Source organism: Corvus brachyrhynchos, unplaced genomic scaffold, assembly GCF_000691975.1.
Source record: "Corvus brachyrhynchos isolate BGI_N302 unplaced genomic scaffold, ASM69197v1 scaffold202, whole genome shotgun sequence".
Lineage (NCBI taxonomy): Eukaryota > Metazoa > Chordata > Aves > Passeriformes > Corvidae > Corvus > Corvus brachyrhynchos.
In genome coordinates, this window is record NW_008238132.1 from 3,929,627 (window position 1) to 3,943,903 (window position 14,277).

The following is a 14,277-nucleotide window of genomic DNA, read 5'->3' on the forward strand; positions in this document are numbered from 1 at the left end:
AGAGTGTGTCTTTCTTACTTTCTCATTTATTTTGGTCTTCTTGTACTCACTTGCTTACTTGAAGTGGAAAGGAATGGTATGGTTGAGTGAATTAGAAAGCTGTATGTGAAAAAGAAACCTATATACTCTCTTCAATTCTTTGCTGATGGGAAAGCTATGCAGAGGAACAGAGCACAACACCACAGCTCTCTCTCTGCTGGATACATACACTCCTTCTCTGTTCAGTCCTGTCTTCCCTTCCCTTTACCTAGCCTTCAGTAGACTCCCATTTGCATTTTCCCTCCTTTAAAATGTCATCTCCTTCCTGCTGCTCAGTTCCACCAGCATGCCTCTCCTCATTACTTCCACTTCCCATCAGGATAAATATAGCTGAATAACTGCATGCCTCGGCCACTTTTACATTGTAGTCCCAGTCCCCTGTGATAACCCTCAGCAGCTCAGTCATACACTGTGCTTTGGAGAGTTCAAAAGCACCAGCTACATGGAAGCAGGAGGAAGTGTGAAAGGAGATGCCACTCTGCGTGAGTACAGAAGGTGAAGAGTGCTGAAGTCTTGCCTTTCTATGGCAAAACGAGGGTCGGAGTGATGGGACCGATCTTCCCACGCACACCTATGGCATGAACCAGCTTTGAATGGATGACTGAGGTCTTGGACTTCTCCTCCCTTCTACACCTAGCGGGAGAGTTGATTTGAAAATAAGGAAGAAACCTGATGCACCCTTGAGGGAAAGTTAGCTGCTAAAATCAGTAATGAAGTACCTCTCTTTTGCTGTTTGTCCTCATTTCATTTGCTAAGTGAGAATTTTCCTGGGTCTGTGTGGTGTCTTAATTTAAAAATGTTCCCATTTTTTGGCAGCTGCAGCTTCCTCAGCTTCAGCAATTCAACGTATAAAATTGCTATCAGCACTAGGCAGACTATGCATGCTTTTACCCCGTCTTTTTGGAGGGAGAATTATCAGGCATCTTATCCCTGTAACTGCAGATTACTCAGGCTCCTGGAGAAAGGGGAGGCTACAGACAGACGTGGATGAACTCTGTAAACCGGTTCACTTCAAAGGAGTCGTATCTGAGATAGTATGATACAAATAAGCAATGTTTGATCTCATGGTAAACAACCAGATTATGAAAATAGGGGGGGGGGGGGTGAGGGAAACCGTCTTACAGCTTGTGCACAGCCCTGTTTGAAGACCCATTTGATATCATTAGGTAGAAAACACCAGCTCAGAGCAAAGCTGGCAGCTCTCTTTCCCACCTCCAAAAAGCCTCATCTGTCTCAAAGACACTGGACTTAAAATAGGCTGGTAGGGCTCGTCTTCTTCACGCCCCCACAGAAGATGTGTGAAAGGGCAACTTCACCCCTTCAGAGGCCAAACAGAAAGATCGCAACAACCAGAGCAGTGTTTCTGAGGCTGCTCAAAGCTATGGTTCTATATTTTTTTGCCATTAGCCTAGTGGGTTTGGGGGAGGGGGAAGTGATGGGGATGTTTTGCCTATTTTGATGCAAAGGGAGATTCTGTAAAGTTCTGCATGTCAGTGTCTGAATCTGTTGCAACCCAATGCAAAACAGGCTATTGGTGTGGCTTAGGAAGATGTCAAATCATGCAGGTTCTATTTATATGCCTAGATGAGTTGATGAAAAGGGTTAACTGTATCCCAAATACTTGGGATCATTAATCATTGCATCGTTAATAGCAGCAGCACCACTTTGCACCCATTTAGACATCTGTTTTCCCATTGATTTCTCAAACAGAATGTCTTTTATGCCCTGTTCAAAGGGTTTGGGTGTTGGGATGTTTTTCTGCAGCCTGGTACTGATAGTTACCGGCTCATAGCAAAAACACAGACCTAGTATTTAGATGAAAGTCTGCTTCTCCCTGGAACCCATGCTATAGGATTTGGCTGTCTGAAGCCAAGAAGGATGATGGAAGGAGGGATATTCACTGAAGAGCTTCGGTGCATTGGGAAATGGGATTTTATGCTTCACCCAAGAAAATAACTCCACCTGGTAGTTTAAGGTATACGGCTCAAGAACAGATATTGCTGATGTAAGGATCAAGTTTTCCTTGCTATCACAGTTGTGAATACTAGGTGAGGAATTCCTAGGTTGGAATTGAGGCAGAAAAACAGCTGGTAGCATCTGTAGGCCTGGGTTGCATAATACTTTCCACTGTTAGAAATACCTTGTTGTTTGAAGGGAGGCATTTAAAAACATGGCAGGGAAATTCCTTAAAGTGTAGATGATCTGAACCCAGCTTTACCACACCAGAGAGGGAAGGTATGCAGACAGGATCAGAGTCAATTTTGTTTGTCAAGTCAGCCACGTTCCTGCAAAATTTTGGATGGCGAGTATAAGGTAATATGTCAAGCCACTAAGAAGAGTTACTACAAATGATGAATATCAAGAAATACCAAGCGGCTTCCCATCCACTGAATAGCTGGATGTACCTGCGGCTGGAATGAATCAGGAGGAAAAAACATGTGATGAGAGACTGGCTTAGACTAGGCTTTTGCACAACAGGACCATATTGAGTTTGCACAGACTGCCTTAATTTTGGCATTGCCTACCTCTATGACTGCTTCCTTTCGTAGCCTCAACATTATTTAAGGCAATTATTCCACCATATGCAGTGCACAGCTCATACTAGGAACTTATGCGGCTTATTTATGGAGGCACAGTCTGTCACGGGAAACGCTGAATACCATGTGGGTTAAGGAACATTAAAGAAGAGTCTCTTAAGGGACACATGGGTGGTATTCCCTGGAAAGCATCCTGAAGTATTTTTAGCTATGTATTTTCTCAATGTGGGATGAAAATAAGCCAAAAAAAATAGGCAAGATTTATTCTATGTACTGTATGAGTGTATGAGAGACTGCATTCTGAAACTACAAGAGAATGGGAGCTCTTGAATCTCCTAGTAAAAGAAGAAAAAGGCCATCAGACTTCCTGCATATTTTTATTAAGTGGTGCTTTTGGAGGTCTTCGAAGATTACCTAGTAACACTGAATTTTGTGGTTTGAGGAGTTGGCATGCTACTGTTCTATCTACCTAGAGGTTAATGTCTCTTCATAAAGACATCAACATTTGTGGATTCACATAATAAAAGATGTGTGAAATTCAGCAAATCAGGGGTGACGCTTCCCTTTCTGGGCTATTTCATGCCCTGAAACAGGTTTTTAAAATTAATTTTCAAAATGTAGAGCAATGATACAGAACCTGATCTGGCTATCACAGAAATATGTTCATCTACCTCCATGAAGATAAGTGGTCTCGTTCCACAATTACACCACAAAGACTGCATCACTATCTGTCCAGTCTTTTTGAAGTCCTTGTTTCTCATGTTTCCTACATTGTAAATCCTGATATTGTAATCCCAGACTGGCCAAGGCATTCTTCCTTAAAAATCAGTCTGCCAAAATCCATTCCTACACTCACCACAATGATGCTTGTATCGCCTGGGTTTTATGGAACACTCCCTTCCAAGCTAATTTCAAAGCAAGTCTTTGTCACCATGGCTTCTTTCGGCTTTGAATAATAATATAATCATTGTGACCCAACCTCCAACCAACTCATCTTTATGATTTCTAAAATTGTTCAGCCAGCTGACAAAGAAGTTATTCATTCTTTTACATCATTCATTTACTAAGACTACTACCATCCTTAAAATTAATTGCTGTGCCCAGCTCACACAGCACCCTCCCAAACCACGAAACTCAATGTAGGTCAAACTGGAGGGAACTTAACCTCTTCCAAATAGTGCTCTACATCTAAAGACATACAACTTGACTTTGAAAGAACAAGGTCAAAGTAAACCATCCTTACTTCCAGTTCTTTTCCTGAAAGTGTTCCTGTTATGGCTGAAGAGTTTCCTTGGTTTTTTCTCTTTTTTTTTTTTTCTCTTTTTTTTTTTTCTTTTTTTTTTTTCTTTTTTTTTCTTTTTAGAAATCACTGGCAAATTCAAAGGTATCCCAGGGCTTGGCATTTGTGGTTGGAGAGCAGGCGCAACGAGATTACTCTTTGGTGTCTCTGTTTATACTCTCAGTTCAATTTGGCTCTCAAGATGTGGTTTAACAACACAGTGAATCCGTTTTTTTGGGTACTTAGTGTCAAATCTCAAAGCCACTGTAATCATAAGAATGCGTTATATGGGTGCAGAGTCATTCCACCAATTTGTTAACAATAAATTGAAGTGAGAATTTTGTCCTAGCAGATTAACGTAGATTTAATGTAGAGCAAGAATTCTCTGCCTAGGCAACTCTAACTTCACGCTGTCTTCCTGAAGCCAGCATAAAATCAACATAAAATTGTAAAGTGAATGTAAACACTGTGCTGTGTGCTCTGGCTAAACCAGGTGAAATGTAATCATATGCTCTTGCCTGATTTTTATCAAATTTGTACTGATAAATGATGTACAACTGTGTAGAGCTGGTATTTAATGATCACAGAACCACTGTCTGAGTAGTCTACCAAGAAAACAACTCTGTGGTTAGAGAACTAAAGACAATTCATCTTAACATCTGCTCTTCACTGAGAATTACAAACACCCTCATCAGTGTCATATCTGATAAAAAGACAGCTTCAATCATTCCTATTTAGGATATCATCGGGAGAATAAGATGGAAGATGCAGAAAACGTGCATCAGCTGTACAATTCTTAGTGCTCTGGTTTTTATAGTGACCCAGACCTCCTTTAATGACAAAATAGATTGCTTTTGTGACAGGATAAGGATATTTGTATGCCCTTATTTGCTCTAATAAAATAGGGTTTTTTCCTAACCTACAGAAGATATATCATATTTCCATGATTATAAACTCAGAAAATTCCCTGATGATTATCTGGTCAGAAAAGATTATACACCATATATGCTGCAGGAGATTTTACTTGCTGTGGGTGGGTTGACCCTGGCTGGATGCCAGACACTCACCAAAGCCACCCTGTCACTCTCCTCTGCAGCTTGGCAAGGGAGAGAAAATATAATGAAGGGTTCGTGGTTTGATATAAGGACAGCGAGAGATCACTCACCAAATACCATCACGGGCAAAACAGACTTGAATTGAGAATATTAATTGAATTTATTACTAACAAAATCAGAGCAAGATAATGGGAAGTAAAATAAACTTTAAAATGCGTTCCCCCAACCCCTCCCTCCTTTCCAGCTCTACCTCCTCCCCCAATGGCTCAAGGAGACAGGGAGTGGGGGTTCTGGTCGGTTCATCACATGTTGTTCCTGCCGCTGCTCAGGGAGAGGAGTCCTTACTGTGTTCCCATGTGGGGTCCCTCCCACGAGAGACAGTTCTCCATGAACTTCTCCAATATGGGTCCATCCCATGGGCAGCAGTTCTCTACAAACTGCTGCAGCGTGGGTCACTCTCCCACGGGGTGCAGTCCTTCAGGCACAGCCTGCTCCAATGTGTGTCCCCACAGAGTCACAAGTCCTACCAGGAAACCTGCTCTAGTGTGGGCTATTATCTCCAGATGCTTCACCATGGTCTGCACCACAGGCTGCAGGGGAATCTCAGCTCCGGCACCTGGAGCACCTCCTGCTCCTCCTTCTCTGCTGACTTGGGTATATCTGCAGGGCTGTTAGCCTCCCACATGTCCCCCCACTTTTCTCCAGCCACAGTTACACCTGCACAATAACTGTTTTTTCCCTTTTTAAATGTGTCATCACAGAGGCGTTACCACCATTTCCAATTGGCTCAGCCTTGGCCAGCGGCACCTCTGTCCTGGAGCAGTCTGGCATCGGCTCTGCAGGACATGGGAGAAGCTTCTGGCATCTTCTCAGAGAAGCCACCCCTGTAGCCCCATTGCTACCAAAATCTGGCCATGCAAACTCAACACACATACATAGAAAAGTGGTGGTTGATTATTTAGTTCTCTATAAGGCAACTCGTAAGATACACTTGAGTTTGAATGAGAACTTTTTGAGAACAGCACACAGTCTTCAGATTAAAATTTTTGAACTCAAACCTTGGTGTGTTATTCCAATGATTACTTTATTATTGGTTTAAAATCTGTCTTTTTATCTAGTCCTACTTTCAAACTTAAAGTAGATAGAATTTCTGATAGCTCATACATACAGTGAAGAAACCTCTTGCCCTTTTTCCTGTGTTGTGACCTCCAAGCTTTGATTTAAGTCATCTTTCAACTTCTCATGTTAATCAGGACAAATTTCCTGAGTCTTTAACTATAAAGAATGTTTTGTGGTCTTTCAGGTGCTTTGCAGGCTCTTCCCTGCACCCTTCCTAAACAGTAATCATCTGTCTTGGACTGTGGACCACAGAACCAGAGGCCATGATGCAGCTGTGTGTACCTCAGTGCCAAGCACAGAGGCAATATCCCTCACAAGCACCAGAAATTCTACTCATAAATCTAATTTACCATTTGATTCTGTCTGTAAACTTACACAGCTGATTAATGACGATGACCCCCAAGACCTTTTCAAAATGGAGACAATCTATATAAGGAATCCCTTATAAAAATAAATATTTCCTACAAAATTTTTATTTCAGTGCAGAATTTTGCATTTTTCTGTTTAGAAATACATTTGCTTATGTTCATCTCACCAGCCAATCCAAATAATTTATTTCAATGACTTGCCATTTTCATGGTTTACCATCCCCTTGGTCTTCTTGACATCTACAAATATTCTCACTTAAAGGTTGCCTTTTTCTAACTCCATGGGATTCAGATGCTTTCATCTTAGAAACTGTTGCCTAATAAATCTGGCTGACCAGGAGCTGCTCAGTCTCTTTTAGGTTCATCAGGTTGGTACTTTTCCATTCAAACCACAAACATTTCCGCCCGGCATAGTTTCACTCACCAGGTCACAAACATGAAACCCCCCTCTAAGTTTCACAAACTTCACACAGGAAAAAAAAGTTGCTTGTAAATCGTGTAACTGTTCCTACACTGTAGTAGTACAGAAAAACATAGAGCATAAAGCATCTCCAAACTTTGTCCTCTACCCTTTTGCTATTCACCTAGTCAAAAGTATATTTGCTAGTCAGCATTGCCTTGCTCCATTCCTTGTGAGGGAAGCTGTAGCTCCTCAGATATTTCACAGCCTGGTGGATCTGTTCACAGTAACACAAGCAAATAGACCTGTCTCCCATGCTGCACAGCATCCCAGCAGTCAAGGAGGACAAACCTGCCTTTCCCATCACTCCATACCCTCTGGAGCAGGGCTGGCAGAACCCACCAGCACTCAGAATTCTTCCATCCAGTGACAAGAGATTTCCATTATTGTACAAAAAATCTCACAAGCCTTTCATCACCACCCTGTGAAGTAAGATTTTAGGACCAACTAGGTTCTAGCGAATATGGTTGGTCCTAAAATATCAAGGAGGGGGTAAATGTATACATGCCTGGATATGCTTTTATTTGGCAGCAGTGATGAAGATTGGTAAATTCTACTAATAAACTCCTTAAAGCTGCAAGTCCCTGGTAGCAATACATACCTGCTTATTACACCTCATTGTAGTACTAATAATATAAAAATTTTAACTGCGCAAATCTTCAGTAAGACAATAAAATGTTTTTCCCTAAAAACAAATATTATTCAGATGGAACTTTTGCAGTAAATGACACAATGATGGGCATGTTCAGGACCCATTAGCATCAGTCTTCACCCCTGTACATTTCAGCTTTACTAATCTAAAACATACACAAATGTCCCTTTTGTTTAGTTTTTCATTTATCTAAACTAGGCTTGGTTACATCTAACCAATGGTAATTTGGAGTTCTCCCATACGGTTTCGTGGATTAAGACTATTTCTTTAAATTAGAAATATAACTTAAATAAGGATAAAATAACAAAAATTTATTTTCTTTTCTGGTAAGTCCTGTGACATCCTCCCTTTATTAAAAAGTAAAAATAGCTATGCAAACCATCTGATGGGATCCCTTGAAAGTAATGTGGGAAGACTATTAGAGCAATGCCAGAATTTCAACTCCACATTAAGTTAATAGAATCTATGAAAAACTTTGTGGAGCAATTTGTCCCTGAGATAATTGAATTTAAATCATAGGATTTATAGTAAGAATTATTTTAATCTTGTTATACTTGACTCAATTGCTAAAAGCATCCGTTTCACTTAATACTGGTCTTTGTGGAGTAACAAACTTATTTTATTTGTTACTGTCAGAGAAATGTATCATCTTAGAAAAGTAAACAGGCACATCCTTCATTCTCTGCTCTGTTTCTCATAGACATCTTTCTTCCTTTCATACCTTCTCTATACAGCAAATATTTCTCTTCTGAAATCTGTCAATTGGTAGGGTTCCCCACTGACACTATGTTCTTTCAGCATGTGCTGGAAGTGAAATACATGGGACAAACCATGTCTTTAAAAGTAAGCATATACCTCACTGGCTTGGCCACAGAAATACTCTGGTTTTCAGCACTACATCCACCAACTGTTGGGGAAACTAATTTTTTCTTTTCTGCTAGGACCACAGTATTTGTCTCAGTGTCCCCTAGCTCATCTCCAAAGAAGATCAGGACCATGGACACAAGTCCATCATGTTACTTATTCAGACTGGCCACAAAAATGCATTTATACTCACCCACCACTTCCACACATCTAGTTGCCTCTTCCTTTCACTTGTGCAAGCAATAAAACTCCACTGGGAAAATTCTGTCTCTTTTCTCTATTAAGCAGGGAGTTGGAGAAAAAAAGATCTGTTTTAATTTTAATTTGAATGCATACCTTGATAGACTTAGAAAAGAAAAATTACCAAATTAGGAACTTTAAATATTGATTTGCTGTAATTGGAAAACAATACTGTGCTTATTAGAACAGGATAAAAGAAATGGCTCCATCTAAGTGCCAAGTTGTTGAGTGGGCTAAATTCTTTCCATTTTCCAAACAAATAATTTTGCCACCTGTTTCCTCCTTTTTAAGTGTTAGGAGCAAAGCTCTTTTCTCCCATTCCTGTTTTTCTTTAGTTGTTTAGAGATTGCTTAAATCAAACCTCTACTTCATTTTTGAGCACTTCAGAAGTAGTATATTTATTCATGTTTCTGTGATTTTAAAGTATCACATCAGTAACCTTTATGCTTTACTAGTCATTTGTCTTTCGCTTTTAGAATAAATGTTTGTCAAAAAGTTGCATCTGCAAGGTATCAATGAGTTCAAAGTAACAGATAAAAAAATTTGTGCCAGGCATCCCAAAGTGGGCAACCACAAATGCAAAGCTCTGTCAGAGGTGTTTGGCTCATATGTAAAAATGAGGTTAGAACACATCCTGTGTTTAATCATTTCAGTTCTTGTACTATGAAGTGAAACTTTAAAAAAGGATAAAAAGAAGGAACTTGGGAATTACTGATCCATCACATAAACTTAAATTCATCACAAAATAGAACTAAAATATTTCTAATTACTTAGAGGATAACAGGGAGGAGTGTAACTAATACAGGCTTTTCAAGGACAAATAATGTCAAACAAATCAGGCCTGTGGATGGGGTAGACTCACTGTAGCTTTTGATGCTGATGTGATATTTTCCTAGGAAATCCTGTTTCACCTGAAATATTCCCTGGTGCTCACAGATCTAAAGAGATGCCACCAGGACAAAGTCCTGCTTTACACATGAACAGGAAGGATGTCTGAATATCCTCATCAATGGTCAGGATGATCAATCAAGGTGTATGTTCATCACACTTGGGAAAACTCAGGCTGATGTTATATAAGGTGAGGCCTCAGCTGGAGCATGGTATCCAATGGGCACGACATTTCAAGCAAGCCACAAGCAACATCTCTGTAAGTGTGAGCTGAGATCAATGATGAGAATGAAATTAGGTTGGTTGAGAGTAGAAGTGTGTGACAACAACTTCTAAACCCACCAAAAGTTACTAGTGAAGAGGCATGGAATGGTTTTCACATATTTGTGGGGAATGAGATGCAAACTGCAGGCAGCATGTTTAGAACATTCACTAACTACATCATCTAGGAAGGATCTAAAGTCCTGGTCATCAGGGATCTAAGAGATTGGAGTGAATTACTCTTTCCAAAGATGTTTTTATGAAATGAAGCTAGAATGTCTTAAACCTGGTTCACCAATATCACCAGGAGCACTGGCAGACATGGTTAACGAAGGTTAGCAGTGACTTGAGCAATCACCATCTGCAGCCATCTGTGCTTTCACGTCATTTCTCTTCTGACTTTCAGGGTATCTGTTGCAACTTCAGCAGAAAGTCAGGGCAGTCAAAGTGGTGGGATGACAAAACACCCCCCCCCCACCCCAGATGTCTCAGAATAAAGTCCATAAGGGAAAATACCATTCAGCAACATTACTCCCTGATGTTGCCACTGAGAAGGAAGTGTTGAGATGGTTCTCCATGCCAGCAGAACAAGCAGGAGGTGCTGACACTGGCAGGGGGTGGGGAATTTAGGAGGGGAAATAAAAATGCTGGGAAGGAAATGAAATGGATGGTGGATTGTCCTTCCATAGCTCTGCTGCTGTCCAGTAAAACACTTTTTCCCAAGAGGTTTTTTCTCAATGACTTATTTCTTTCTAAAGCACTTCATTTAGAAAATAGACAAATTTCTTCCAGCTGCATAAAAGTTTCCCACTTGTAAAACCCAAAAATCAAGAGAATTGTTTAAAAGCATCCTGTTGCTTACAGTTAGGTATGTGCTGATGCAGTTATTAGATTAATGAGAGGAATAATAATAATGAGGAAGAATGCACATGTTGGAGGAAGTCTATGAAAGAAAACTGTAGACTAAAAACATTTCTCATGTGCCAATGTGAGTCCCAAGCAGTAGGCACTGTAAACTGGGAGAAATGCAGAATTTGTTCAATAGTTTAGATACTCTTACAAACAGAAAGTAGTGGATTTCAAGGCCACAATCAGGATGTTACTGAAAAAACATACTTTTATTTTTTAAAATGACTCATTTTGTTACTTCAGTTCTACCTGAAGGATTACCAGAGAAGTATGTGCATTTTGCTCTGCTTTTAATACATTTATCATTTTAATGACCCACTGCAAGTTGTTACTACTTGTCTGGCTGGCAGAAACTACCCAACTACCATGTTGATGAAAGCATACCTTCAAATGTTATGCAAAATTATTTAACAGAAAGAAAAGAAAGACCAACTGGAATGTTTACAGCAAAAAGAATAAAGAACATCATTACCTGGAAGAATTTACTCAAATTAGGTTGGATACTATGTGCCAAGTAAAAATGGAAGTTTCATGTTTGCATAAATTGATGAGAGTTAGTGCATACTTGCTATGTCATATGCTAAAAGCAATGCTGGTGGGAAAATACAGAAAAATATAAAAAATATTAAAAAGGTCATTCTTTTAATGCCTTTCTACCTCAACTTAGTAAAAAAAAGTAATGCTCCTTTTTGCACCCCCAGAGAGTGGAAATGTTTAAAGTGGTGGGGGCTTACTTGTGAACATCCAACCACAGCACTGGAATCAAAGTCCGTATGTTTCAGTGTGTCAAATATATCCAAAATATTTTGCTTAAAAAATTCAGGCTATTTTCAGTGCACTTCAAGTAAAAAAAAAGTCAATAATGAAACATTTGCTTTGTTGTTCCAATTTTCCCTGAGTCATTAAGGGCAGGGAACAAAAGAGAGAGAGGGAGATGAGGCATCTTTGAACACAGTAGATAGAGTAGACTACTACCAAGAAATTCAACCCCTAATGTCTAGACTGAGTTGAAAAAATTGGAAAAAAACCCCAAAAAACAAACCAAAATAATCCAAGCAAACAACACGACTTGGAACAAAATCAAAAAATCAGAATGAAATAAAATCAACCCCCAAGCTGTATTGGGGATGTTTTGATGCAGTTTGGTAGACCTGATAGGAGAACCAATGTCAGCTCCTGAACCAATTGCAAAGATCTGCCTCCAGTGAGTTCTTCTCCCAGCCCAACTTCCCATTTTCTCAAGGGAACAGCTGTTCACTCCTTGTTTTGGCAGGCAGCTCCTCTACCCCTCAGCAACAAATCTTAGGCATGTTTTTCCCCTTAAGGATGGGTTGTCACATCCTTGCCTTGGGCCTGAATTCAGTTCCCTTTGCCCTCTGTAAATGTGGCAGTGTCCCCCTGAAAAAAAGACCCCAATAATCCTGTGATTCTGACATCTGTCTTCAAATTCTTTGTTGGCTTTGAAAGAATTACATTTTACAGCAAATTCCTTGGCCTGTGATTTTCAGCCAGTTCAGCCAAGCAGCAGTAAGACCTCAGTCTCATCAGGAGCTGTGCTCTTTGACTCAGTGAGCAGAGGGAAATCACACAGGACAGGGCTCCTTAGCAAAGACAGAATTTTGTCTCCTTGACAGAAAGAAGTGAAAAACCAGATTTGGCACTCAGGAGCCCAAAAGGGCAGGGCTGAACTGAATTGTATTGCAGAGATTTTCACTTAGACCCAGCAGGATCTGTGCAGCAACTGATGCCTGTCCTTATTCAACAAGACCTTGAAACACACCTTCAACTTAAGTAGGTTGTCATAATCTTCTGGGGCCTATACTAGCTTTCCACTTATGGAAACCAAGCTTTGAACTCCGGGGGATGAAATGAGGTGAACACAACTGCATATCTAGTCACAGGTATAAGATTCAGGGTACACTAAACAGAAAATGGGGCTGGAGGCACAGTGAGAATCTGAATTTCAGGGCAAAAGGGGATGTACAGTGTGTGAACTGAAGAAGTAACTTCAAGACTCTTAGAGTTTTAAGACACTCAATTTTTGTGGTTCAGCAAGCAAGGAAATGCAAGAGACTAGCATAACATATACTTCGTGGCAGGTGACTTTCTCCACAAAGCTCCAGCATGACCAAGGCTAAAGAGGCCAGATGTCGAGAGGTATAAACAACCACCATGTGAGATCCTCTGGTGCATCATGAGGAAAGCAGGGGAGCTGACTAATCTTACTCTGATGCTCCTACTTAGTGTAAAGCCCTTTACAGTATGACATTCCTCAGCAGTCTCTCATACTCATGGAACAAAGTGAAAGAGACCAGACGTCCTTGGGCAACTGTTGCTCACCATTAGCTTTAGAAAGCTGTCTTCCAAAACCCAAAATGCCCTAAGTCATCTTGTTTTCTTCCTTTTGAGGTTACACTCTTACCATCAAGGCAGTTCATCAACACACTGCTGATAAACTTATTATCAACAAAAATAGTTCCTTTTTCTACATCTGGAAGAAATGCAGCAATTTCAGTTCCTCAAATGAGCTGAGGTGCTGTGGTAATCTGTTGGGCCTAGCTTAGTGGCACACCATCTTAACTTTATGGGAGTTTTCTATAGCCTTAGTTAAATGAGTAGATAATATTCATATTTTTTCACCAATAGTGCTACCACATCTTTGTAAATACATGTATTTTGCAAAAGCTAAGGCTCAGATGTCAGTGTGCCCTTTTTTTTTTTTTTTTGGTGTGAAAAAGCTTTAAAACACAAAGAAAATAAAGATATATAAAACCAAAACTAGTACAAATACAAATTCCTTTATTGTTTCTTGTGAAATACGATTTCTTTTCCATCTTTGCACTTACCACGCAGATGATCTGAAGATAACTTTTTGTAATCAAACATGGTAGCTGCAAATTCAAAAGGGCAGACTGAAAGCGGAGTGAAGGACACCATTATTCTGGATGACTGAGCTTCATTTTTTCTCTCTCTCCTCCAGTCCTACTTTTTCACATATCCTGCAATTCCACAACAACAAGGAGAAACAAATGAGTGAAAGTGTTGAGTTCAGAGGAGATACAACAACCACTTGAAGAGTTGTAATGCTTTGGCTGGTGTTCAAGGGGATGCTGGTAGTTAGTAAACTGAGAAGGTTAGAGTATACACACTGTGTATTAATAAAAAGGTGTAATGGAGGGCAGAGAACTCTTGCTACTCCATAAGGTAGGCGTGGTGGCCCTGGAAATTAGAACCCCCTGTGTCAGACATGGCCTGCACATCCGTGCTGTCTGTTCCACAGTGGCTATGCCGTGTCCCAGCTCGCGGCAGTTTGTCTTAACGCGACCGTGGAACCACCCGGCGCCGCTGCGGGGGAACGAGGCGCAGTTTAACACTCAATTTAGCATCCAAAGTGTGTTAAAAGCCCAGTACTGCGCTCTCGGAGCCTTCGCGGAGGAGTGGAGCCAGAGGGCTGTCCCAACACCAGGACCTTGACCTTGGCCCCCTCCTGGCTCGGCTCGGGGCAGGGTAATGCGGGAGCAGCAATGCTCCCTCCGGGGCGCCCCGCAACACACAGACGGGCCCGTCGGGGCCTCAGACCCCGCACTCCGGCCCCGCACCGAGGCC

The 14,277-nt window shown here is 40.8% G+C and overlaps 1 long non-coding RNA gene across 1 annotated transcript in view; it reads right to left on the minus strand.

Moving 5' to 3' along the window:
• The window catches only part of LOC108446593, a 27,366-nt gene that overhangs the window by 6,772 nt on the left and 6,317 nt on the right, over nucleotides 1-14,277 (minus strand). The window contains exons 2-3 of the long non-coding RNA XR_001861816.1: nucleotides 13,518-13,670; nucleotides 8,567-8,650 (exon numbers count right to left, since the gene is read on the minus strand). This is a non-coding gene — a long non-coding RNA (uncharacterized LOC108446593). The remainder of the gene's footprint in view (nucleotides 1-8,566; nucleotides 8,651-13,517; nucleotides 13,671-14,277) is intronic.